This window comes from Callorhinchus milii, unplaced genomic scaffold (assembly GCF_018977255.1).
Source record: "Callorhinchus milii isolate IMCB2004 unplaced genomic scaffold, IMCB_Cmil_1.0 Scaffold3, whole genome shotgun sequence".
In the NCBI taxonomy this organism is placed as follows: Eukaryota; Metazoa; Chordata; class Chondrichthyes; order Chimaeriformes; family Callorhinchidae; genus Callorhinchus; species Callorhinchus milii.
This window is the reverse complement of record NW_024704744.1, coordinates 59980629-60007445: the sequence shown is the minus strand read 5'-3', so window position 1 is coordinate 60007445 and position 26817 is coordinate 59980629. Positions and strand designations below refer to the sequence as shown.

The 26817-nt window shown below is 43.2% G+C and overlaps 1 protein-coding gene across 3 annotated transcripts in view; it reads left to right on the top strand.

Annotated features, from left to right (window-relative positions):
- The window catches only part of smyd3 (SET and MYND domain containing 3), a 400254-nt gene that overhangs the window by 152495 nt on the left and 220942 nt on the right, over positions 1-26817 (top strand). Inside the window, exon 1 of one of the 3 annotated variants that reach the window (XM_042332904.1) lies at positions 7691-7708. The exons of the other annotated variants lie outside the window; for them this stretch is intronic. The gene's annotated coding sequence lies outside the window, so the exon portion shown is untranslated. Of the gene's footprint in view, positions 1-7690; positions 7709-26817 lie in introns of those variants that run through there. 3 annotated transcript variants of the gene reach the window in all.

The window sequence follows — 26817 nt, the reverse complement described above, 5'->3', positions numbered from 1 at the left end:
TGAAGTCTATAAAATAATAATGGAAATTGACAAGGTAGATAGGGAACGACTCTTTGCTCTTACGTGGTGGGAATCCAGAAGGAGGCATCATTTCAAAATCAGAGCAACTCTTGTTGAAAGTAATGCCAAAAAATATTTCTTCAAACAGTGGGTCGTGCAATTGAGTAAAGCATTGCTTTGAAAGACCATAGATGGTGGTTTGATTTGAGATGTATAAGATGGAGATGGAGCATTATATGGAGAACATGCAGGGAAATGGGAATGCATTAAATGGGAAAACTAGCTGCTGCGATTTAAATAATTAAATAATTTAAATAAAATGAGCTGAACGGTCTACTTCTGTTCCTGTTTAAAACCTTTCTGAAATTAAGTTCAAGACCGGCACAGGGAAGGCAGAAGGGCAAGGGTTAGGCAGGCAGGTACAAGTATTGTGAAAAGGATTCAACAACAACAAAATTACATTTGTATAGCGCTTTTCATGTCAAGAGGATGTCCAAAGGTGCCGATTCAGTTCACACCTGACAGAAAAGCACCACTTGGGATTGCAGCCCAAGAGGTCAGAATCTCTGTAAAACCTTGTGCGGGCATCAAAGCAAACCTCAGTGTATAATAAACCTTTGTTAAGATGTGCCTCTAATATGCTAATAAAAACATTAATTTGAAGTCATAATGCAGTATTTTTTCCACAATAAATAGAAAGGAGGGAGGGGGGGAAGGAGGCGGGAAGTTGACAGCGAGACAAGTGCAGGCGTTAAAGACGCTGCTGTTACCTTCCCAGCTCAAAAGACATCAGCGAGATTGATTGGGTTATTACAGAAATACTAAGTTACATTCACTGGAGGATTTGTACATTACAATTTTGATAGTTTTTGAAAGTGGACCCCCAAAAAATAGATTCCCTCATTGCACGTGTGAAGTTACAGGGCAGCTATCAATCTTGCATTTCATTTTTAAAAGTTTTCCAGTTATAATTTCCACTATCAATGCCTACTTTTTACCCCAGGCGCTAAATGGGATTGAGAAAATAAATCCAGAACAATACTTTCAGTCCAAGGCAATCTTAGGTCGAAAGGGCACAGGTACTGGAAGTATTTCTTTGTACAGAGGGTAATTGACAGCTGGAATGGGTTACTCGGGAGAGTGGTAGAGGCTGGAGCTTTGGACTCGTTCATGAAACGGCTTGATGTTATGACAGGAAAATAGTATGGTCGGTATCATGAAGGAACAAATGGGCCAAATAGCATCCTGGATCTGGGCCTCTCACGAGGTGTTGGCAAAGAGAGATTGCAGCTTGATTTGACAAGTGCTGAGCACCCGTTGCATTCGTGGCTTTGCTTCTGAGATAGTCTGTGAAGGAAAATAACCCTACTTGCCATTGTAGGATTACAGATCCTAGAAATTTACCAATGTGCTGATCCCTAATACATAAAAGGTGAGAAAATTGATTGTCAATTAACTAGATAAATTTCTGGAATTCTGCAGGGTAGGGTTCACTGAGTTTAACAAGAGGAGGGTGGGGGGGGCTTGTGTTAACTTATTTTCCTCCAATTTTATTGTCATTTTTTAACAGAAAACATAAAATGCAAAGAAACCTCCCTCCCCCGACCTGGTGCTCTTTAATCTGAAAGGATGATGTTAGGAATTAAGGTTGGGGGACTCGTCAGTGCAGTGGTCTTAACACCCTGCCATTTTGCCTCTGGTACCTGTATTTCAATCTAATTCAGAGTAACATTGTGAAAATCCCCTCTCTTCTGCTGGGTAGAGGAGCCTTGTGTTTTTCCTGGTACTGAACTCCCACAGAATAGCTGATCCCCTGATGTGTGCTGAGTTATCTTAGCTAGACCAAGACAGCAGTTGTGATACTTCACGTGGTCACCATCTCTCCAGAGTATAACTGGTATCAATCCAGTTCCTAGAGAGTGGGCCCGTAAGCAGAATGTGCCTCCAATTCAGCAATGAACTCTTGGTGTCTCTCTGAAGAGATGAGCTGGAACATTTGGACCAGTGAATCGAAGAGTTTTTCTGTGGATGGGGTAGAGTCGAGACAACTTTAATCTGGTTGTGCTCTATCTGACATGGAGCATAGGAAAACAGGAACGGGAGGAGGCCATTCAGCCCATCAAGCCATTTCACCTTGATCTTGGCCAATCTTTTAATCCCATTATTATTATTATTGCTCCATACCCCATTAACACCTCCAGTACCCAAGTGTTTATCTATCTCTCTGATGGTCACAGTCTGTGCCTTAAATAGGCAAGTATTCCATTCCTCAATTTGTGGAGTCCTGTAGCTCAGTAGACAGAGCACTCGCTTTGCAAGTGAGAGACCTGAGTTCAATTCCAGGCAGAGGGCGAAACCTTGGGCAAGTTTCCTTACTCCACGCAGAGCCTAATAATAATCCCTCCAAAAAAACAAAACAATAATAAATTGGTCATTTTCAATCTACGACTGTTTGTGGGACATTGCTGTGCGCAATTGGCTGCCGCGTTCGCCCACAAATATACAGTCAATTCACTTTACAGTGTGTTCTGTGAAGCGCTTTGGGACGTCCTCCCGACGTGAAAAGCGCTATATCAAATGCAAGGATTATTATTATTATTACTAACCTCCATTTTACCTTGATAACAATAAAAATAAACTACTGGGTTGTTAAAAGAAACAACTGTAATTGTTCGAGGGTTTAGGAAAGCCACTGAGAGGTTTCAGATTTTGTGAAGCAGAAGTCATCCATGTGAAGAGAGATTTTCAAAAAAGAAACAAGCTTAACAAGTTTCTATGAAGTTATCTTTAGCTGCGTAAGCTGATTTTTGGTTCAGGATCAATACACGAATTACTTAAGGCCTGGTGAAATTAAGAAAATTGAGGTTCATCTTGTGGTTGCATGGTGTTAGAAATGATTGCAAGCAGAAACGTTTGAATACATTTGCAACCAAATCAGCAGCAGAGCTATCACTAAAAGCCATTAAACATTCTTGGGAGAGTTAGTTAGTAGGACAAGGGCTGGTTGCCAGCTTGTTTCTTTTTGATACACAATAGTAGTACAACCCTTTTGTTTTTTGTACATGTCATCTGAGAAACAACTCTGTTTTTCTAAAGTATATTCAGTGTTTCCCCCATTTTGAATATTAAAGTGAGGTTTAATCTATAATTGATTTTCGATGTCATGCTTTTTCCCCCTCCTTTCCCCTCTCCTCCACCCCCACACATACATTGTAAGTCTTTCCCCCCCACCCACACACATACAATCCAAGACACTTCCCCCCCACACACATATATATATATACACAAAACCAGACTTCCTCCATTCTCTCTGCTCCACCAGTACAATCCCAGTCTTCCTCCTATCCTGAAGACTGACTGAAGTTCTGACCATCTTTCTTTCTTAGGCGAGAATGTGATCAATTTAATTCTGTATCTCCGAGGTCGATGGGAATGATTGTGCCAGGAAATGGAACAAATTCCTATTTTGAGGTCAAGTATCAGGCAAGTAGGCACTTGTTGGTTGGGAGCAGCACAGCTTGATGCAGAGGCAAGCTCCCTCTACCAACAATATGCCTCAGGCTATCCTGAAAAGGGTGCTCCATCCTGCACTATTTCCCACACCAGCCATCAGGAGTGACATTGCTAGGTTAATGCTGGGCATTAAATACTTCTTGGCTGCTTGACCATGTTCAATGAGAAATGGAGCCCAAACTCATTGCGCATAGCAGTTCTGCCGCTAACAGATAAAGGCAATCTTCAAAACAACTTGCATTTACAAAGCATCCTTCACATAGGGTGCGGAGGGTAGAGAACCTCACCCCAGCAATCTAGGCTATGGTTTCAAATCCGGTTTGAGGAGTAAAGGGATAGTGAATTGCACAAACTGCATCAGCTTCGACTGAGCTCAAAGTCCCGATGTGGCTCTTGAACCCACAACAAAGGCAGGAGTGCAACCAGCCAAGATAGGTTGATACTTAATGAAAAGGAAGATCAAATCTATTGACTTTAATATTAAAATCTGCAGTTTTCAGTGATTGCAACCAAATATAGTGTGAACATATTTGATATGTATCTCTAAATTGGGGCACAATGATTCAGCTGCACATTGACTTTTGCTCTATCTGCAGAAGCAGTTGGGAATGTTTGACAATAAATATTGAGCAGGAAAGCTCAAGTATATTCAGCTACGACTGAGCAAGATGTGGTTACTAACTTCAAGCAGTTGGCCTTTCTGCAGGCTGTGTTAATTTCAGTGCTGAAGAGCTGTTTGCTGATTACACCCTTAACCTGCAGGCTGCACACTCAAATGGCAGAACCTTTATTTACTAACTAGTGCCTGGCTCTGCCCTTTGGCTTTCCTTCATGTCAAACCGCTATGGTAACAGCCCTTCAATTGCATTTTTCATCATCCCGATTGTTGTGATTTGCAGGGAGCTGTACTACATGAAGTATCTGTTCAACAAAACCTCTTTGGAAATACTCTAATTATTAGAAGTGACAGACTATATTTTACTGTAATTTAATATGACCATTTCCCCTTTTGTCAGGTCTGCATAGAATGTCTCTTATAACTAATGAAAACCGTGCTGTGACTTTAGTAGGGACCTTTTTCCTTAACCCTACAGACGTATAATTACTTTGTGTTGTCTGTCCAGGGAAAATTTTATGCCCAGTGTCAGCACCAAACACCACTAAATCAGGCATAGGGCAAGTTATATGCAGAATGAAGGAGTCTGTTCTGCACAATAATGACTTAACCTCAGTCGCAGAAGCGAAGATTCTCCTGCAACAGTCTTCATTTTTCATCCCCCTTCACCAGCCTTGCATATATGTGGCACCCAGATCCAACCCACCTAAAGAGTCGCTCACGTCAACACTAGAAATGTCAACACGGTCTCCAGTGGAATAGGCTGTTGTTCACACAGCACTCAATCTTCCTGTGTGTCTTTAGACAGCGAGTCCAGTCCCTGTGTTGTAGGTTGCTAAATCACTGAGGAAGGGGAAGATCACAAGCCTGATCAAATCCTTATTTGCCATCCCAGATATGTGCACTTTGCAGTAGAAAGCACTTGGAAGAAAAATCCCTCTCTCCCACCTATTTGTAATAGAACGTCTCTGAAATAAACCTAGCTACGTCCCACCATTGCTGCCTCAGCAGGTCAGAGATGAAACCCGGGAACTATCCTGGTCTGAATGACAATGAAAGTGCAGTGTCACTGTGCCACTGGGAAATCTTGTATTTTGTCTGCCTTCTTTGATATGGTACAGAGGATTTTTCAAACAACTGTCTGGCATCTGTGTTTAACAACCTCTAAGTTGTGTACTATCTATTCTCTGATAGCAGCCGGGTACTATATTTGTCTATCTGTGCTGTATCTTCAGTTGACAGTCGTAGTCTCCTTTCTTGCCTCCACCCACTTCCCAACCCTTTTCTCTAATGTGGCATTTGCTCTGCAATGTTTAGATTTACTGCAGGATAGCAGTTGTTTTATTGACTTCATGGTGGCTCTGAATGTATTTATTGACATGTATTTTTATGACCGTCTAAGAAAGCCTTGAAAAGCAAAATTCATTCCAAAATCCACCAGTGGAACAAAAATGAGCATGATTTAAGAGAGAAGTCATTTATGGCTCAAAGATAACTCTCTGCGGGTGCATTAGAAATTGCTTTGAGTAAATTCGTCTCTAGGAAATTTCAGGCAAAACAGCACTAAATGTTCATGATAATCGTTGTGCTATGTTGTCTGACTCCTCAGAAGCCATGTCCTTGTGTGAGCAGACAAAGCATTTGTTCTGATCAACAACACTCAGTGGCTGGAGAAAAGTGGAATAACTTAATTGTAATTTCAATGAATTAGTTTGGGTTAATACTCTTGCTGCTTTCCCAGTTTAAGTGAAGGTCTTGTTAGAACTTGTTCTCTCTCTTTCTCTCTACCTTTATCCAGGCAGTGACTGCAGAAGAACCACGTTATAACATGTTTCATTATAACAGAGGTTTGTGTGTAGCAACCCGTAAAATTGATCATTCGTTTCATGGCTGTTTGCGAGACATTACTGTGTTGAAATGGTTCGTCTACAATACGCAGTCACTCCACTTTATAGAAAGCATTCCGAGACGCTGCCTCGCTTGAACGATGCTGTATAAATACAAGTTGTTGTTGTTGTTGTAGTAAATCGTGTGAAGTGCGTTGGACGTCCTCACGACATGAAAGCCATTATACCAAATTAAATGTTATTATTGTTGTTATTATTTATTATTATTATTTTTTACATACCACAAAATCCAAAGTGCATGCAGAGAGCCAGCCAGATTGCTTCACATGCAAAAATTGGCCAACTTCCAGGTCATCAGGTCATCAATGACACCAACTTCTGATTTCTTGGAAATCAGTCATTTTAGTGACTAAAAAAGCTCACTATGCCAGTTCTCTGCACACGTGTGCTGTGAATGTAATTGGCTTGACAGTTTACGGTGCCACATTATAGTGCTGGTTGTGATTTTTATGGACTCTCGACTACATGTTATAACAGGGCTTCACTGTTACAGTAGATTAAAAACAATAGTATGTCCACGGTATTTAGCTCAGGAAACCGTAACACCACTTCCAAGCAGTAGTATCTCCACATAGAGTGGAACTCCGTTCAGGATTTTTAGAAATAAATTCCCCCAACACTACCCAACTTGGCTTAAATTAAAGGAAATTTACACGTATCCCGCATTAGCATAATGCTCTGAAAAAATGATTAATTTTGGTTGTGCTCCGCACAGCAGCTGTAGAACAATATTTTCAAGTATGCTAATCGTTCGTGCAGCCTTTGAAGACGTTTCTGGAAAGTACATTCTTGTGCTGGGGAATTTCCGTTGTGTACCAGCCATTAGCTGCACGCTGAGCAGGAAAATGCAGTAGAATAAATGAGACTCCTAATGTGTTTTCTTCATGTTGGGGCTGCTGTCATGCTGCTCCATAACTGGTCAGTTGCAGTTTCTGACGTCTTGTTGCCTTGCCTTGTGAAATGGCCCAGCCCCCTCCACCAGCCCTGCCGTCTCATTAATAGCCCACGGCAGTCACTCGCCTGGGAAATAAATGAGAAAGTGCAGCAAGAAGCAGGTTGTTGAAAAATGGCGTTACTGTCCACGAGTGTCAACTGAACCAAGATTGATGTGCAAGCGCACAGAAGCCTCCTCTCTTAGTAACCTTTTCACCTCTGGGTCAGAAGGCTGTGAGGTCATGCCCCATGTCAAGAATTATGTTCCTAGTCCAAGCTGACACTCTACAGTGCCAGGGGAGCCCTGCATCATCAGAAATGCTGTCCTTTGTATCAAACCGAGGTTTAATTTGCCCATTTAGGTGCCTGTTAAAAACCCCATAGTGTCCTGGCCTCAACCACCCTCTCTCTCTCAGCAACCTTTTCGTTAATTACCCTCCGAATAAAGAAAAAATTCCTGGTATCTGTCCTGAAATTGCTCTTTACAACTCTTAAGTCGACCCCAGGGCTAATACTCTACCCCCCCGCCACCGCCCGGCCACTCCACCTCATACCCTAAATTCTCAACTATATTTCCTTCCTCTTCCTGACACAAACCTGATTGCACTGTGGGGGCTGTTTTCCAAGCCGCAATTCTGTAGCGTGCTGGGAGATGACACGAATGCCTTGTCCACATTCAGTGAAGACCGCTCTGGGTTAAGGAAAGGGAAATGAGGAGCTCTAATTACATTCTTTCCAGGTAAGTGAAAGATCATCTCTGCTGTCGCTTTGCATTTATTTTAGGGTGATTTTCTGAACTGTCCTTTCTCCCCCACATCCGCGCCATGACCGGCACTGCCTACCACCACCTCCGCAACATTGCCAGACTCCGCCACTGCCTCACCCCTCAGGCTGCTGAATCCCTCGCCCACGCATTCGTCACATCAAGGCTCGATTATGGAAACTCCCTCCTCATCAGCCTTCCCAACTTTTCTCTTCACAAGCTGCAGATCATCCAAAACTCTGCAGCTCATGTACTCTCACGCACCAGGCTCCATGACCCTATCACTCCCACCGTCGCCCAACTCCCCTGGCTCCCCATCCCCCAGAGGATTGAGGTCAAGATCCTTGTCCTCACTTTCAAAGCCATCCATGGCCATGGCCTTGCCCCCTCCTACCTCTCTGACCTGCTGACTCCCTACCAACCTGCCCGCTCCCTCCATTCAGTGGGCTCCGCCTGCTCCATGTCTCCCGCCCGACCCGCCCTACCATCGGCGGCCGGGCTTTCAGCCTCTCTGCCCCCACACTCTGGAACTCCATCCCACGGTCCCTTCGCCTCGCTTCCTCCCTTGCCTCCTTCAAGGCCGGTCTCAAGACCCTCCTCTTCGATCGTGCCTTCAGTCACCCTTCCATCTCTCTGCCTTTGGTCACCCTTACCCCACCCCTCCCCCATGCTCGGCACCTGACTGTTCAGCGCCTTGGGACGTCTTCCCGACGTGAAAGGCGCTCTATAAATGTAATTTTGTTGTTGTTCATTGTTGTTTTAATTAACTGAATAATAACATTTACTTGAGGAACGTTAAGTATGTTTATGATTAGTGTGTTTCATTTTCATCAGAGATGATCAGATGCTCATTTACAGGAGGAGCGTTAAGCTATTAGTTCAAGAACATTTCTTCAGACTAGGTTGGAAGCAGAAAGGGCTGTTAATGAATGGAATCATTAATCGGATTCCAATTGCAGCTGCCTTCAGTCTTTAAACCTGGGTTGAAGACCTGACATCTATCTAAAGCACTGATCTAAGCCCCCAGCAGACCTGCCCCACATTAAGTGCCTATTTTAAATTGGCCTTCATAATGTTGATGTGGAATATTAACACAAATATTCGTATTCTTTTTGCATTGTAATCCTGCCCTCTAAGAATAAATTAAAAAATCTCATTGTTGTTGGGGAACTTCAAAAAGCACCTCACGTTCCTACTTCCCACTTAATTTAGCCTCCAGGAATTTAAGGAAATTGTTCTTTGAAGATATTTTGTGTGGAAAATCTGCACTCACTGGAGCTACCACTGCTATTGAATTCATATAAGAATTTGGTAGCTCTAGTGAGTGCAGAGTATGGAGAAGCAGCTGTGGAATATCATTGTCCACTTTAGAGTTTCGCAGATTATGTGGTCCAGAGCTATGGTGTAAAGCTAGCCACGTACTGTATTAACATAAGTGTAAGTCTCTCTGCACTGAACAGGGCTCTGAACATACCCTACAACATGTCAGATTCAGATTACAAAACAGAATGGAACATTGAGCAAGCTAACAAACAATACAACACAAATTTACATTTATATAACACCTTTCACATTGGGAGACCTTCCCAAGGCACAAAGCAGTCTATGGTATGTACTCGAGCTGGGAGTGGGGGGTTAAGGGTGAGGGAGGTGAGTGGATGAGAGTAGTGATGGCTGAAAGCACGATCAACCAGAAAGGTCTGGAGGTGGACCTTGAAAAAGGTGAGGGAAGTGACCAGATGAAGGGACTATGGGATGGAGTGCCAGAGAGTAGGGGCAGATAGGCTGAAACCCTGACCGTTGATGGTGGGATGGTCGGCGTGGGGTACATGAAACATACCAGTGCCCACTGAGTGGAGGGAGCAGGGGATTGGTGGGACAAGACCATTGAAGGATTTAAAGGTCAGAACCAAACTGGCGTGTAAAAAAAATCATTGTGTTAATTATAGCTTCTCTGTTCTCTTTCAAACCTCCTAAGCCCCTATCACAATATTCACCTCATCCTCTCACCTTGTGGGCATATAAAAAAATCCCTTCTCTTCACCTCCTTCCTTAATGTCACGACATTAAACCTTAACCAAAAATTGGAAATCGAGAGTGCTTCACAAAAGATTTACTAAGGACATGCTATCAGTTCTTAAACTGTGGGAATGGACGTAGAAAGGCCATGATAAAGGTAAACAAGGTTCTGAGTTGAATATATAATGACATAAAATGCAAAAGTAAGGTTTTCAAACGAGCCATTGGTTTGGCTGCAGTTCTTGGCATCCCTTTACAGGAAGGACATTAGTGCCATGGACATAGCATAATGTGAGGTCCACAAGAATGATACAATAATAATATTTTTTGAGTTTGGTGCAGCATCTAAAGCATCAAAACATCTCAAAGCACTTCAAGGGTAATTACCTTTGAGTGCGGTGACTGTGTGTTTATAAGCAAATGCAGCAGTGATTATATATATAGCAGAGTCCTGCAAAGAGCCATGTCAGTGACTAACCTTATAATAATATAATAATTTTTGCATTTCATATATCATGATGTCCTAAAGCGCTTCACAGGATTTAATGTAATGTGGTACGATTGTGCATATTGTGGGCGAAACGCGGCAGTCAATTTCTGCACAACAGTGTCCCACAAATAGTCATGGAATGGGTGACCAGTTTTTTTATTTGGGGGATTGTTGGCCAGGACACCCGGAGAAACTCCCTTTTTCGAATAGTGCCATGGGATCTTAAACGTCCAAAAGGACAGGCAGATGGGACCTCAGTTCAATGTCTCATCAGAATGATGGCACCTCTGACAATGCAGTACATCCCCAGTACTGCATATTACAGTGCCAGTACAGACTATATGGGTTCCACATCCTGATGTTGAGTTAGATCCGATCACGACCCCCACCTCAGATCCGAAACACTGACTGTCCAGCGTCTTGGGAAGTTCTCCCAACATGAAAAGCGTAATACAAATGTAATTTTGTTGTTGTAGAACCCACGAGCATCTGACCCAGAAGCGAGAGTGTTATCAACTTCTGACCAAACAGTGAGTTTACTAGCAATTGAGACCAGTTAACACTGCTGAAGAGGAAGAATGTAAGAGGGTGTGTGTAAAGGGCAAGGAATGGAGATTAAAATATATAGCTCTGGTGGATTAGCTAGCTCCATTATATAGTCGTATAGCTTCCCCGCTCTGTAATTTCTGTGATCCTAAACCACTTTCACCAGTAAGTAAATTTTTTACAAGAGAGGCTGAATGAGAACTGTAAACAGCGCTCTGAGTCACTATCCTGCGTGAAGGACGCTATGTTACTGGGAGTTGTTGTAAGCTTTCATTTCTTTCAGTTATCGCCTCCAGTTCCCCTTAGGGACAACTGACACTCGTAACTCAGACTGGTAACAGTGTTTACAGCTGCAAAACGCTTTCAGAGAACATGCCCTTTTGATGTAAATCAAGCTGTAAAACGTTCACAAAGCTAACTGAAAAAAAGGTACAAACCTGTAAATTATCGGAGGAGTTACTTACAAAATACTGTACTAGAACCATAGACATTTACAGCACAGGAGAAGGTAATTCAGCTCATCGTACTATTAGAGCATTATACGGTGTGTGTCTGTGTGTGATGGGGAGAGAGAATGTGTGTGTGTGTGTGTGTGTGAGGGGGAGGGGCGGTTGGGGGGTTGCCTTGTGTTGTGGAATGATTTATTGGGTGATGTGCCAGACTTTCATTCTGTGCAATTCCTATCCTTATCTTGGTCTTCAGACGTTTGGAGAACAAGAACAACAACTTCAACAACAATTTAGATTTATATAGCGCCATCCACATCTCAGAGCGCTTCACAGTAACGGATCCTGGGGCTGAGCCAAGGGGAGGGGGAGAAAGGTGACCAAAGGCGCAACGAAGGAATAAAAATGCCGATTCCAAGATGATTGTCGCGCACTTGGCTCTTGTATGTAGAATATGACATTTGTTCCATTCACAAGATGCTTGTCTGACCTGAACTAAATTTCCCACAAGGGGCTGACCATATAAAATGAACAAGCTGTGCTCTCCCTTTCCAGTCGCTGTCAAGCTCTGACTGTAAATATGGGGTCTCATTCGCCATGGCAACTCACTAGCTTTTCAGTACGTCAGCAGTTAAGAAACAACAAAATGGTCACCGATGGGGATAATAATCCTTGCATTTGATATAGAGTCTTATTACAGTATTGAGACATCTCAGAGCACTTTGCAGAATTTTACTATGAAGCGTAGTCATTGCATTTGTAGGCAAATGTGGCAGCTAATTTGCACACAGCAGCATCGCACAAACTGCTATGAAGGGAATTAGCATTATTATCATGCTCATCAAACTGGATGTACTTAGCAAGATGAGAGTTAGTGCTATGGACCATTTTTGCAATTTAGGCATCATATACCAGAACACATGCTAGATGCTGAGCAAAGCTCTCTCCGGGCACCAACAGCCTAACCTCAGAATGTTGGCCCTGTAGTACCAGCGTGATGCGTCGTTGTTGATCTGTCGGAGTTACATTGTCAATTTGTGTTACACATGTTAATACGCATATGCATAATAACCCTAAGTGTGTGTGTGTATATATATATATATGTCACCTCCCGATAAAAGCCTGTTGCAAACAATATTTGCTGATTCTACTGCATTGATATAAACAAGCTGAAGTAATTTGCCTTTAATGAAAAAAATGGAAGCTTTGCCTTTTAGACTGCTGTTGATTCTAAGCCACTGCAAGCATTTTTCAGTGCTCCGAGACGCCACCCAAGTAAAGAGCATTATATAAAATTGCAGTTCTTTGGCTACTGTCGTGGTTTCCTGCGCAAAGGAGGAGAAGCTCCTTATTGTAGACCCATGTTTGGAAATAGTTTGAATGCAAAGGGGAGGGAGTGGAAGGGAGGTTAATTTTCCAGGATTATTTTCTATAACTTTTACGAGGTTGACAATATGGACACAAATATATTATATTAACAGGCCCTTAAACCACAGCCAGTGGAACACAGAATCGCTATGAGATGCAGAACTGCTCCATTTTGCAGCTTGCTGTTACCCTACTACACACACACAGGTTCCCTTTCCCAGTCTATCAGTCCATAAGGCCCTGCTGTGCTCACACTATAACATGAAAGGATACATTTTTTTATATGTATTTATATATGAAATAATATATGTATATGTTATACGTCTGCATCCATCTGTTATATGTGGGGGTTAAAATTGCAGTATTCCTATTTACTTATTCTGTTCCTTAATTATCACCGGACATAACCAAGGAGCAGAATGTGTTGGAAATCCCAGGAATGGGACTCCATATATTTTATATGTAATGTATAGAAATGTTGCACACTGCTGTCCTAGGAATGGAACCTAAGGTCCACACTGCCTAAAGGTGTCTCCTGTCACTCAAGGTGGCACAGGTGGTTTGCATAACATCACAGCTGGCATCGTGCTTCTGTAACATTTGCAGCACTTTGAAGATTATTTGAAAACTTGGCTGTATCAGAGGCTTTGTTTTCTTGTGTACCAAATAGAAAATGTCAAGCTTAAGATGGGGCTATATTTCTCTAAGGCATTAGTTTATTGTTATTCACAGTCTTAACTTCCTGTGTTGGTTCATTAAGGAATGCTTTACTGCAGGTGGATTGCAGCACACAACTTCTTGTACTCAGTCAGTCTCCTTACTCTATCGATGTTTTGTTGCTATTCCTTAATGTTAAACAGTTTTCCATTCCAAACAATAAATCAGTCTTAACTTCCAAGTTTGATTTCTGTAATACATAACATAAGTTGCAGGAAACCTGCTTTGAAAGTAAGGTGCTAAGAAATTACTGAATTCTAGATACTCAGAAATGTTAACAAAATAGAGTAAATTCAGATGCAGGGGAGAGGAGGGGAACAGGGAAGCATCTAATAAATTGGGAGGTGGAGAATGTGGAAAGTGCCTGCCTATTGGGACTTCCTGCAGGTGCATTTTCTCTGTTGCCTTATGGAAATACATAACATGTAATTCAACAGAGCCTTCATTTTAGACTGGAATACTGTCCAAGACTCGCTTGTGTTTAATAAAAACATTATTGTGCCGGCTGCGCATTTCTTTTTGTAACTAGCTCTGTATTCACTGACTGGATTGCAAGACTTAGTACAACGTCTGAGCCACCTTCAGCTCAATAAAATGAAGCAGTAGAATTGGTCCAGTACACTGGCAGTCACACACCGTACAGTAATTCTATCATCGGGCTTGTCCACTGAGGTTGGCCTGTCGTCAGCAGATGGGGATTGCAGTGCTAGCTGGCAGGGTGACCGGGGGCTGTACACCTTGTGCCATATCATTCTGAGCCCCTCATTCTACTTCCTGTAGGTGATATTGACATGCAAGTGACTGTCATTCTCAGCTTTAAATGTAGCGATTTCTATTCCACCGCCTGTGCATGCAGTTTGATCCACACCCGTATATAGGCAAGGGCTATTGGGACTGTGTTTAAGCTCTTTCTCTTTGCGCTGTGCTGTTCAGCCGTGGAATATTGCAGAGAGAATCATCGGGTTAATTGAGAGGGATTTGTCACTTTTTTTGTTTTAAAGGAAGCTTGTTTCTAAATGGTTGGTTAACAAATTCAGTTTAACCTTGTGTGGAAGAGGTGTGTACAAGTGCAGAATCGTGTGTGGCTAGCTGCACCCCCATTCTCTTTACTTTTGTTGTGGAGACTTACAAAGATTTACAAGAAATGTACAACACGGAAACAGGCCACTCGACCCAACTAATCCATGCCGTTGTTTAAACTCCACACGAGTCTCGACCCACTCCTTGCTCCCTCCCATACTTTCTATTCCCCTCTCCCTCGTGAAGGTCTGGCTTCCACTTGAATCTATCTGATTCACCCATCGCTTCAGGCAGTGAGTTCCACAATCTCACTACCCTGTGTGTGAAGTAGTTCCTCCTAAATTCTCTTTTTGATCCCCACTCTTATCCTGTGTTTGTGTCCCTTGGTTACAGACTCCCCACACAGGGGAAACAGCTTATTTATGTTAACGAAACAGCTTATTTTTGTTAATGTTCAAGTCTTGTTTCTGTGTTTCCTTGACAAAGGGAGAATCAGTTTTTATAGGCTTTGTGTTGTCAGATATTTGTGCTGAAATGTAAATTTCAGAAGGATTGACCTTGAAGAAAACAAATAAGTTGTTAATTTTCACAATGTGTGTACTTGTCAATCAAATGAGTGAATTATTAAACCAAAACCATTGGGAATTCACCAAGAAAAAATGCAAGCAATAATAAAAAATAATAATTCTTGCATTTTATATAGGCCTTTATCGCATCAATGTCTCAAAGTGCTTCACAGGGTTTTTCTATAAAGTGCAGTGACTGTGTATTTGTGGGCAAACATGGTGACCAATTGGTAACAGTAATGTCCCACAAACAGCCATGAAGTGAATAGCCAACATTTGTCTGGGGGATTGTTGTCCAGTACACCAGAAGAGACTCGTTTTGAACAGTGCACTGGAGTCTTGAAAGTCAAATTTAACATCGGTTCAATATCTCATCTGAAGGACGGCACCTCTAACAATGCGGTGCTCCCCCAGCACTGGATTATCAGCCTGGACTGTGATTTCAAAGCCAAAGCCCTAATGTGGGGCTGGAAGCCATAACCTTGTGACTCAGGAAAGCAGGCTACCACTTGAATCAGGCTGACACCAATGATTATTCAATATTTACATCTTTTCTTGAAAAAAGTCTCAAACTGAAGGCATCAACTGCTGGAATTCTGTCTTGTGAAAGTAAAACGCCATTTGTGCTTTGCACATTGTGTCATAACATCTAATGACTATCCAGCAGCTGTAGATTGCTACGTGATTAGACCTGTGATCTTCACATTGCTGTGTGGGTGCCTAGATTTAGCTGAGTGTAGAGTACACACCCTTTGTGCCCGTCAAGGTGGCCAAAAGAGCAAACTAACACCTCTGTATAGATTAAGTCCACCCTGTGAACTTCACACCTTCCTTAGTTATTAAACTCATGGGCATTTGTGGTGTCTTACTGGTTCTATGTTTGCCTTCAAAAAGTCACTCTACTTAGCAAAGCTATAAAGTGCTTTGAGACATTTCATTGTAATAAGACAAGTTTGTTCTTTCCCTGTAGGTGTGTAGTTTGGATTCTTTTCAAGGGTGCAATCACATTTTGGGTTCACATGACTCAAAATCCACTTGAGCCTTCCGGTTGTCTGCATTCTATGAGGCTTTTGATCAAAGGGCTGCATTGTAATTATATTCACATTATTCTGTGTGTAATACAGGCGAGCTGTTCCAGGCAATGGGAATGGTATCACAACAGTTCAGGTAATGCAGCACAGCAGCACTTCAGTTTACTGGGAGCCTGGCACAGTGCTTGTCACTACAGGGTTTCTGGCATCTCTGCTAGAAATGATCCCATTTGTGTAGTTATTTAAGAGTAATAGGTGATCTGCTTGGACCTGCTTGTTATTTCTGAGGTCTTCTTATGATTCTCCATGTGTTACTGCCCTGTAAGCCACTCTAGCCTCCACTATCCTTTATACAAGCAATGTTCAACATATCATTTTCCAGTGCTCCTCTATTCAAGAGAAGGTTCAGGTCACTGCAGTTTGAGTCACGTGATAGCCTTGCGAGAGCACTTTGCTTATCCAGGTCGGGACCTTCGGGAGTCAACTGCTCAGCGGGGCTACAGATAGAAACAATGTGCTGCTATTGTAATGCGTTCCACGCAGTTCCAAGAGGCAAATGTTTCTGATTGTGTCGGGAGCATGTCTTAGGTTTAGAAGCATTGATGCCGTGATGGGATGATAGTGGGTGGGTGTCCCGGAATGATGGAATCAAATAGGCAGAAGGGCTTTCCTCATCCAAACCTCACTATGTGATCTTGCGATCCTGGCAGGACTTGGCCCTGAATACAACGTGTGGTGTAAAATGCACAACCGAGCAGGTTTTAATATTAGTGATAATTAATAATAATGATCCTTACATTTGTTACAACGTCTTTCACGCCAGGAGGACAGCTCAAAGTGCATCACGGAGTTTACTGTGAATTAAAGTGACTTTCTATTTGTAGACAAACGCAGCAACAATTTGCACACAGCAATGTCCCACAAAGAGCTAACGTGAAGTAGTTTTACTTTGGGGGATTGTTGGCCGGGAAACAGGGAGAAACTCCCTTCTCCTTTCAAATAGTATAATCGGATATCTAAATAAGACGTGAAAAAGTGCTGTATCAAATGCAAGGATTATTATTACAAGATTGATGAGGTACATTAATTGAATTTCATGCAAAGCCCCATTAAAACATGGTTGCTGGAGTTGGGGGGGTGGGGGGGTGGTGGTTAAAACCCCTCCAATCTTAACCATTGCGGGCCTGACCCAGACAGTAGAGGGCGATCATGTCCAGCTCGGCAGGTAGAGGGAAGATGTCTTCTTTGTCCATAAGTTAGCGAGCTGAGTGAAGCAGATTTTTAAAACAGCAAGGAGCTCAGCGCAAACATGCGAATGTATCACAGGCACTCGAAGCAGCTGTGAGCCAATGTCATTTACATCCCTGCAAAGGTTGTGAGGTGTTTTAGGCTCCTTTTAGAATGCACAAGTCTTAAGCTTTTTGTCCTAATGCCGGTGAGTGATTAAAAGATGCGATCTCCGAATGTCTGTGCTTTCACACTGCAAGCAAAGAGCAGCGGCAGGAGGGCTGGAAGAGGCAGTCACTACGAGATGGGGGGAAAGGAGAAATAATGCGGTTTAGGCTGCAAATTGGCTGCTGTGTCAGGAAAAGACAAAAGAAAATAAATAAAAATAATTTGGTCACTCAATCCACGACTGTTTGTGGGACGCTGCTGTGCGCAATTGGCTGCCGTGTTTTGCCCACAAAATATATAGTCAATTCACTTTACAGTATATTCTGTGAAACGTCTCGAAAACGTGATAAGGCGCTATATCAAATGCAAGGATTATTTTAAAGACAATACTCCCAAGCAGTGGGGGGAATGGAGAGAATCCATATTTAAAGGAGCTGTACTAAAAAGAGCTTCTCTATAGTAAAAAGGCAAAGGAATTGTTTTCACTATTCCTTCATCTCTGTCTGATGCCAGTACCTGCTGCAGCTGAATGGGAGGCAGTTTGTTATCGGAGCAGCTAATTTTTCATCATTTCTGCTGGGCCAAGGAGCAAAGCCGTCCAGCGCTGCGAATGCAAAATGTGGCCACCCGCATGCAGATTAGGTACGTCAGACAGCATGCGGTCGACCGAGCCTGAGAAACATTAGCTAGCAAAGATATGCGCAGAGAGCTTTCTGGCTAACTCGAAATACGTAAAGGTAGTGATGACATTTCCTCTTCCTAGGATGGGCACAATAAGAGTGGATGTACCCTGTTCCAGGTTCAAGGCCATCATTCAGCTGGATCGGTTACAGTGAGCACTTCCCTGAAATTATTTTGATGGGCTCATACAGTGTGTGGTGGTGGGGGGAGACCCACTTTTCTTAAACAAATCTTGTCTTTTTGTTCGTTCTTCCCTGCTCCCCACACTTCCCACTCAGCAAGGTGGAATGGTCGTCTCTACCAATAGCCAGCCTTCAGCCGGGATGTGCTCGGCTGACACCTCCGGCATCCCCCAGGGCTAAGTTGGAGTACCAGCTTAGACTATATAAGTTCTAAGTTCCGACTTGGGGCTTGAACCCACAACTTTCTGACTCAAAGGTGAGAGTGCTACCAGTGCTCCAGCCTGACAGACATGGGAAGGAAGGTTCCTTCTCTTTCCCCCAGTCAATTTTTCTTTCCTCCAAGTGAGCCTGTCGCAAACTCCCCTTCTGGAGGGAAATCCGAGCGTGAAAGTCAATGGAAAGAGCTTTTTAATCAGGAATGCAAGTCTGTGGTGCCATGGCTGGAGGGCTGCCCACCTACCCTGCTTCGTGTCACCGCACAGTAATTCCCACTGAATCAAATAACTGGGATCCGAAGATGCACTGTCTGCGCTGCACAATGCACATTCAGGAGGCGAGGAAACCGCATTTTCCAGTTCATTTAGGGGAAGAATGAGGATATTCATGGCTGGAAAATCTAAATTCTATTAGAAGGTGCTCTCTCTCTCCTGCAGGGAAAGTGAGGAAGCACTGTGTCCATGGTGCTGGTTTACATCAGTCTCAACCATTACCATAGCAACAGCATCCCTTCAGGAAAGTCAGAGTTGGCAGGGAAACCCTGGCTGTCTGTGGTTACCCCTCACACTACTACCACATATACGAGCACATACACACACATATACACTTGTATGTATGCCATCATCCTCTTGCCTCCCCCTACTCATGTTATAATAAATGCCATAATTCTGCTCATTAGACTAAGTGCTGCTCAGGTCACTCTGAAGTTAACCTGTGTGCTTATTGTAAGCCATGGTCAGGGGCTTCAGAGTGTTTAGACTGGCCAGGTAATTAAGTTATTCGAAGTTCTGAGTTAGAAAATGTGGGGGGGAGTGGGAGAGACGATGACAGCTATTTGACTGGGAGCCAAAATGTAAAACTCAAATAAGTTGCAATCCCATTGTTTTGATTTTCTTATACACGTTACACTCTGGGTGTAGGATTTCTGTGAAATCGATTGGAGAAGGTTTTTCAAAGCCCACAGCAATATTTGAAAAAATCTCCACAGTGAATGGCACACTGCCAGCTCTCAGCCGACCATTCGCCTCGTAAACCGAGGACTGTCTGAAGAAGCAGGAACTCAGGCTAAGTTTGAAGCTGGTCACAATATGGTTTTTTTTAAATGCTGAGATTCGCTCAGGATATGTTACAAAAGATAGCGATATCTAAGCTTTGGTTCTAGCATTGTACAAGAATTTAATTCTTGTTCTGCAACGTTGCATGCTTCGCCAGAATGAATGAACATGTGGCACATTGGAGAGAGTCAGTCGTATGAGTTGACTTGCCATTTAAACACTGGTTTTATGCTGGCTCCATTGCCAGCAGCAGACTTCCTTTCTGCAGGCATTGTGCTGTCAGCATATAAAAACAGCCAGTGTTTTTCCTACTTTCCATGTTTGTTTTAGTCAATAAAATATGAAAAGGAGAAGATGTTCTTGCCGTTCACCAGCCTGCCCATTGGGCTGCTGCCAAGGATGCTGGAGAGAGGACATTCTGAGCTAGAGCTGAGTGTGCTTATTGCTGCTGCTCGGTCGGTATATGAAATAACAGATATCTGGGGTATGTTACAAGGGGTAACTCAACTGAGGTTTTTGGGTATCAAAGGTTAATAATAATAATAATAATCCTTGCATTTGATACAGTACTTTTCATGTCTTCGAGACGTTTCAAAGCGTTTTACAGAATATACTGTAAAGTGAATTGACTGTACATTTGTGGGCAAAATGCAACAGCCAATTGCGCACAGCAGTGTCCCACAAACAGCCATGGATTGAGTGACCAAATTATTATCATTTTTTTCTTGAGGGATTATCATCAGGCGTGCAGAGTAAGGAAACTTACCCAAGGTTTCACCCTGCCGGGGCTATAACGATTGAGAAATCCTTTTTCTGCACGAAAGTGGCTATTGAGAAGTTCCTTTTTCAAGCAAAAGCAAAAGCTGGGCACAGAAGGTTATCTGCTTTGGAGATTTGCTCACAGTACTAATTAGCAACGTTAAAAAAACACAGCACATGAAAAATCCATTTGACCCTTCACGCCCACTCCTTCCACGACTGTGCAAAAGGTACCCTGACTTGAACCTCTCTTCATCTTCATCTCCTGGGGAAAGTACTGCATAGATACCAAACTCTACACGATTACTGTAAATAATAATAATAATTTTTACACAGGATCTATTGTCAATAATATTGTAGCATCTAAAATTGCAGGAATTACTGTTAATATCATATAACAAAACAATAACTTGTTTCACGTGGGAGGAACATCTTGTATCGCTGAACAATGGAAGAGCTTGACACCGAACTTGGGAGAAAGAAGTTTCATAGGATTTTACTGTAAAGTGTAGCGACTATTTGTAGGCGAACACTTACTTAAAATATTACGTTCTGTGGCACAGAGTATTATGCCCATCAAGTATTTGGTCATCTCTGTCTGCTCCTATTTTTGTTTTCTCCAGTGCCATTCGTAGGCAGATACTTATCTTTTTTTCTAGAAGGAGATGATGGACACAGCGCGTGACTGGTTTTGCCTGCTACTTTGTTCCATATACAGTGGAGCCTCATTATAAACAGGTTAGGATTTTCAGGACCCCGACATTAATGCTCTTAACGCCCTGCTCGCTTCTTTCCTGTTTGCTGGTGAGCAGCCAAGAAAACAACTCCAGTCATTAGGTTACTACCAATGTCCTTTTCTGTGTGTTTAACCTGTGCAGCTCAGGAAGTGATGTGGGCAGTGACCTGCAAGTTGGCCATGTTTGGTGCTGGAACTGGTTGGTGTGTAGAGTGTGAGCTGGCCGGCTACACACATGTACAGTGAAACCTTATATCACAGCCTTGTTTTAAGGCAGATTTTAAGGTCCCCGACAACCTCCTTATCCTGAGGCTCCACTGTATATGGAACATGGATGGACAGTGAATGGAATATGGATGGACAGACGGGAGACCACACCCCATTCACAGGATAAAAGCACCAACGCTATAACATCGCAATTTATAATGAGTCCGTGCTATATGTAATATTTTGAAGTGAAAGATCTTTGTGACGATCATTCCTATAAAACGTCCGCTCCCTTTCTAACGAGGCTCCCGCCATCAACGGCAGCATCAATGATGAAATCATCGATACCCTGTCCCTCACTGAAACCTGGATCACCCCAGGAGATACCTTTCCCCTGATTGATGCCACACCTCTTGGCTATACCTTCCATCGTACCCCACATTCTAACGGCTGTGGCGGTGGTGTGGCTCTCAACTCCAGGTCTTCACTTGCTCTATTCCCTACTCCTCTGGCTCATTCCCCTCCTTTGAGAAGCTCACCCTCTGCCATCCCTCCAATCTTTCCCTCAATATTTTCCTGATTTATCATCCCCCCCCAAAACCTCTCCCACCTTCACCTCTGATATCTCCGCTCTTCCAACTTTCCTTTGTCTCTGTTCTGAATGCTTCCTCATCAACAACTTGCACTTATCCTCGGTGACTTCAGCCAGCACTTCACCCCCTCTTGCTCTATCTCCACTGACGTCTCCTCTCTCCTTTCCTCTCACAACCTCTCCTTCCACATCCACTCTGCCACCCATGTTCATGGCCACCCACTCAACCTGGTGATTACCCAGGGACTCAATGTCTCGGATCTCACAATCACTGATAAAGCCATCTTGGATCACCATTTCAACTCACTTAACTCCTCAATCCTTCTCCCCATTGCCACCCAACCCACCTCCATCTTTCACACTGACTCCACTTTGTCTCCACAAATGGCACCTCCACAACATTGCCTGACTCCTCCACTGCCTCACCTCTCAGGCCGCCGAAACCCTCATACACGCCTTCATTACAATCAGGCTCGACTATGCCAATGCCCTCCTTGTCGGCCTCCCCATCTCTTCCCTCCACATGCTGCAGATCATCTAGAACTCTGCAGCTCGTGTCTTCTCCACTACCAGGCTCCGTGACCCCATCACCCCCTCCCTCGCCCGGCTCCCCATCCCTCAGAGGATCGAGTTCAAAATTCTCGTCCTCACCTTCAAGGCCCTCCATGGCCTTGCCCCCTCCTACCTCTCCAACCTGCTACCCTTATCAACATGCCCGTTCCCTCTGCTCAGCAGGCTCCAGCCTGCTCCATGTCACCCCCCCCCTCCCCCAGCCCGGGCCAGCATCAGCGGTCAGACCTTCAGCCTCTCTGCCCCCACCTTCTGGAACGCCATCCCACATTCCCTTCACCTCGCTCCCTCCCTTGCCTCCTTCAAGACACGTCTCAAGACCCTCCTCTTTGACCGTGCCTTCAGCCACCCTCCTACCCCCAACCTCCCTGCCTCCAGCCTCCTTGATCCCAACACTCAACCCACCCCACCACCGGCTCGGGTCCTAATACCTGACTGTTCAGTGCCTTGGGACATCCTCCCGATGTGAAAGGCGCTCTACAAATGTAATTTTGTATTGTATCTTCTAACCTCCATTAATACTTTTAATTTAAGACCTATTTCTTCTGTGGTTCTCACAATATAACGTCAAACAATCTATAATAGATATCCGCATTCTCAATTTTAAACAAGGGAGAGGAGTTCAAGAGAAATTCCTCCTGGGACTAGATTACACTCCTTTTACATAGTATTTCAGAGCATGCAAGGTTTAGACAGTTCAGTCTTGATTTTGAAGCTGTTTTTTATGCAGCTTTTTAAAAACAAACTTAAAAAGCACACAGTAAAAAAATGGCTTCAAAATTTGAATTTAACAATTGTTCAAAATTTGCAGACGTTGAGATGGTAAGAAAAAAATCTTAAGTCTAGACGTGGGTGGAATTTCTCCCCTCTGGATCATCCTTAATCTTTTTTTTCTATTGAGAACAATTCCTCACCTGTGACCCTCTCCTCGTTTTGGATTGCTCCCTGTAGCTCTTAAGGAAATGACGGTTGTATCTGAAACTGTGCTCAACATGAAGATGATCGTTTCTAGACAGATTTCTTAAATACAAAGCAGACTGCCCTGCCTGCTTCTATATTTCTCTGAATGTAATATATATTATGTTTATCTCTGGGGAGATTTCCTTCATTCCTTCTGTGAAGACCTAATACCTCTCTCTTTAGAGCTGAAACCGTGCTGAGAAAGCCCGCATTCTGGTGCTAATAGTTAATGTAACAGCACTGAAATGACCACTAGAGTCAATTTGGGTCCCAGCAGTAATATTGAGAGGATTGTGTGAGGATAGAGATGCTGGGAGACTGCTTTACTTTTGGATTCACCAAAATTGCAGCGTAAGAGGATACAGGTTTAGGGTTACAAAGGGCAATTTTAGGACATGCATCAGAAACTATTTGTTTACCACAGGGTCATTAATGACTGGAATTGGTTGTCAGGAAGGGTGGTTGATGCTAGGATACTTGACATATTGGAAAAATAGCCTGGTGCTGTGATAGGTAGAATGGTATTTCTGGAGGCCTGAGATCAGATGGGCCGAAGAGCATCTTCTTTCCAAACCAATCTTGTGACCTTGTGAAATCATGGCAACGTGCACAGCCAAACATTTGACGAATAAAAGCCTGATTAGGAAATGTGCTGCTTGGAGGCGCTAATGAAATGAAGCCAGAGTAACATCCCTTACTACTTCTATAACTGTGTTACCATGTTCCAGATATGGGGTCTAAGTTTCTTTTTCAACAACTGCATTTGTTGTGTGGATTACAACCTGTGGGTTGTAAATTTCCCAGCCAACAAATCGCAAATGCCCAAGTTGGCGAATTCTGAGAAAGGCCGGCAAGCAAAGGGGTGGCATGTGTCTCAGGAACATGGGAAAACAGGACCAGAAGGAGACTATTCAGCCCTTGAAGCTTGTTCCATTAGTTCATTAGATCTCGGCAGATCATTTCATTCCAATGCCTCTCCCCCTGTTGCCCAAATATCTGTCCATCTTTGTTTTAACCCCTTTCCTATTAATTTCAGGATGTTTAAAAGTGAGATTGGTTTATTGACATAGTTGTGGCTTTTTTCAGACTTTGCCAATTTGTTGTTTGTAATCTGCCAGGTTCGAACCTCGCAACCCAGAAGCAAATCTACTTAATGAATGTGGTACATTTTAAACGCCCGTGTTGTAATTGTTATCCACATCTGCTAGCGCTGTTGCTGTGCGTCATGGGCTGTTTCTGTGGCGTGTTTTTAATGCTAGGTTTGCACTGCCCGTTTAAAAGTGAGTTGCCAGGGTTTGTGAAGTGGATTTACTGCCAAATGTGCAGCACAAATTCAAGCTGAGAGAATGCAAACTGCCCTGGGGCCCTGTACCTGATGCCACCTGGAGTTGGTTTTAGTCAGAGGATGATTCACACCCACTGCAGACACTACTGGGGGGTGGTTTCAGTCACAGTCTGATTTTTCACCCACTGAAGCCTAAACACAGCAGCTATTGATTGCTCTGGGTTCTTTCATCCATGATCTACTCAAAATCTGTGGGCCATTCAAGTGGCAGGCAGGGAATATTGACTTGACCAGACCATCTCTTAATATTATCAGTAACGCTGAAAAACAAACCTGCAGAAAATTGGGAACTTTCGACCCCCGTTGGGTGAATTCCAGACCTCCCTCCACATTGCTATGTTGCCAGGAGTGAGTAGTTGCAGCATAAAACTCTGCAGGTGAAGTCAAGTTGGCTGACTGGAATGAAGTCATTCTCAGGTTTCAGTCCCAGAATCCAGAATCTGTGTTGAATTTGTGCTCTTTCTCCCTGTTATGACGGTGTAATGTGTGACAGGATCCATGTGTGTGAAGTCCCATGTGTGATTGTTATAAGCCAAACCACCAGGTGGTGGCGCACGTGGCCAATGTGACTTGGGTGCATCACCTCAGTATATCTATGTAGTCACTTCTACTATATAATATTAATAATATTTGCATTTGATGTAGCACCCTATTACATCGTCAAAACTTCTCAAAGCTCATCACAGGATACATTGTAAAGTGTTGTGACTGCCTTATTTTAATAATAATAATATTATTGCAATTGATATAGCGCCTTATCACATCGTTGAGACGTCTCAAAGTGCTCCTCCACAGAATACACTGTGAAGTGATTGATGGTCGATTTTGTTTGTGGGCAATTAGTGCACAGCGATGACCCACAAACAGCCACGGTGTTAATTTTATTTGTGGGATCGTTGGCCAGGACTCTGAGCTCACAGTCTAGGCTGACACTGCAATAAAGAGCTGGGAGAAGGTGCTCCACTGTTGGAGATACCGGCCTTTGGATGAAACATTCCTTCAGGAACTCGCAATTGTAGACCTGCATGTAGGATGTGACAGAGTAAATAATCGAGCAGTACAGCAATGGCGAATGCTCTTTTCCCTTCCTGACTTGTCTGCACCATGTGGTACCTGTGGCTGAGAGAGCAGGTACTGTGAGCTATGTCAATATTCACTCTGAAACCAGCAGCTAGGATTTATAAGAGAAACCCCCATCTCCCCCCCACCCCCCCCCCCCATCAACCCCCAACTGCTTTCCCTCAACTTAATATATTCTGTGTACAATAATAATAATCCTTGCATTTGATATATCACGTCTTCGAGACGTCTCAAAGCGCTTCGCAGAATATCCTTTAAAGTGAATTGACTGTGTACTTTGTGGGCGAAACGGGGCAGACAATTGCGCACAGCAAGTCGTGGATTGAATAACCAATTTATTATTTTTTTAAGGAATTATTGCCCCCGGATAAGTGATCTGCCAATTGACTAACAACCGGGTTCCTACTTACTGCTACAAACCTTTCACTGCTCTGTGAAGAAAGCCCTGAGCATATCAGGCTGGTTCAGTTGATAGAACTCTCACCTCTGGGTCAGAAGATTGTGGACCTTTGAGCTCACAGTCTAGGCTGATACTGCAGTACAATGCTAGTAGAAGGTGCTGCATTACCAGCCATTGGATGAGATGTTGGAACAATTCAATAAAAGAATAGAGTTTCTTCTGGTGTCCTGGCCAACAATTCCCCCAGAGAGAGAGAAAAAAACATTCACTTCATGGCTGTTTGTGGAACACTGTTGTGCGCAGATTAATTGCTGCATATGCCTACAACTTTGTGAGTCACTTTGAAATATTTCAGTGTAATAAAGCACTATGTTAAATGCAAGAGTTATTATCATTATAAACAGGCTGGCAATTCAAGACATGCTTCATTGAGGAATCTGTGAACTCAGCCCATTCGTTGCTACAAAACAAAATACATTGGAGCCCCATTATTACACTTTATTTGGGATCCATAAAATCTCAACCCATGTGACAGGAGGTTTGACTGCAATTACATGCAACTGGTTGACTTAATCCCTGTGCACTAGCCGGTTCCCATGTTAAAAGAAAAAATGCTGATTTAGTAAATGAATATCATAATAATAATCCTTGCATTTAAAGTAGTGCCTTATCATGTCTTGCAACAATTAACTTAGGGGTGGTGG